The following is a 1,804-nucleotide window of genomic DNA, read 5'->3' as shown; positions in this document are numbered from 1 at the left end:
TTACATGATGAAATGATATTAGCATATAAAACATTAATCCTGTATATACTTAAGAATATAGAAATCATTGATCTACGAAGGATGATATGGGAAAAGATATTTGAAGAAGAAGAAGAAGAATTAATGAACCAGATATGGTATGGAATAGAAGAAATAGATAGAATAAATAATGAAATCATAGACTTTAATTTAAGTGATCTAGAAATCCAATATTCAGATTAATGATAAACCAAGAATACTTAGAACTTTGGCATCAAACTGTAATAGATATTACTTTATTATGTAATCTAATAAAGGAAAATGTAGAAGCATTTCAACAAACCCACGACATAGAAAACATAGAATATATATTGGAAAACATAAAAGAAATTATAAGGCTAATACCCAAAGAAAGAATGTATTATGAAGAATGTATTATGAAATGAAAGAATTAACTCATAAGAAGCGGACCCCCCCCCCAAGTTGGTATCAGAGCTAAGTGATTAAAATTAATATACATGGATAGAGAAAATCACAGATATGAACTAATTAGGACAGTAATAACAAAACGACAAGAGTTAAAATACAGACAAGAAAGACTTCAGTACAATATATATGCAGGAGTATGTCAAAAATCTCTGTTAGCTCAGAGAAAAATAATATTCAACCTAGAGCTAGAAATACAAAGTATAGAGTATAAACTAAAACACATTTTAAAATGAATAAAGAAGAATTTGCTATAGAAGAAAAAACCTACGAAAATCCTGAAGGATTAAAAATAAAAATAATATTTCAAATTTAGGAAGAAGGTATAAAAAAATAGGTGATAATCTATACTTGATGGTAGAAAAAGAAACAGTGAGATTAGAAGATAGTCTAACTGCAATGGTACGAATAACTAGAGAAAAATGAAGAAATAGATAAGGAAAAAGAAATAGATACAATAAAACAACAAGCAAAATTAGAAATGCAACAAATCGAAGAAGTGAAAAATGATAAAATAATTGCCCTAGAAAAAGAACTAAATATGCTTAAAGAACTATATGCGGCTAAACAAAAAGAAAAAGAAATGGAAACAAAATTAAAAATAGAGATAGAAAAATTTAAAGAAAAATTAACTCAAGAAAAAGAAACCCCAGATATAAGAGTTGATAATGTAGATATAGATGAAAACTGCTCAGAATAAGGTTCAGATATAAGTGAAACAAACACAGAAATATTAGCAAATATAGAAAATGATACGAAATTTACAGAAATAAATACCGGAGATATTAAAGATACAAAGCCAAGTACATCAGGTACATCAGAAGTAAAGAATCCAAAAACACTAAGTCCTAATTATTATACAGTTAGTTATGAAGAATCTGATAGATATGATAGTCTATGGAATAAGAGATTAAACAAAAAATGGATGCCATCCACAACATCACGAAATAATAGTTTCTTAGATTTAGATTGTGTAACAGATATAAACAAAACAATACAATTATGGGTAGGATATATCTCAAAACAACTAATAGATAACAAAATTGGGATGACAGATGTACCAGGATATATAGAGAGGACGTTATTAGGAACAGTAAAATTATGGTTACAAAACTTACCTGACGAAAGCATAAAGACATTAAGAAGTAATAAGAAGATAGATGGAGAAATTGCAATTACACCAATTGACATATTAAATAAATATGAAATAGCTATAAGAAATGAAATCAGTAGTACAACTACAGAAGTAGAAGAACAGAATAAAGAAAAACAGTTAAATAGAAATTTAATGTTAAAATTAGCTATATGTAATATGTGTTATATAGATGAATATACATGC

This window comes from Solanum tuberosum, unplaced genomic scaffold (assembly GCF_000226075.1).
Source record: "Solanum tuberosum cultivar DM 1-3 516 R44 unplaced genomic scaffold, SolTub_3.0 scf00117, whole genome shotgun sequence".
NCBI classification, from domain to species: domain Eukaryota; kingdom Viridiplantae; phylum Streptophyta; class Magnoliopsida; order Solanales; family Solanaceae; genus Solanum; species Solanum tuberosum.
This window is presented reverse-complemented; position numbering follows the sequence as displayed.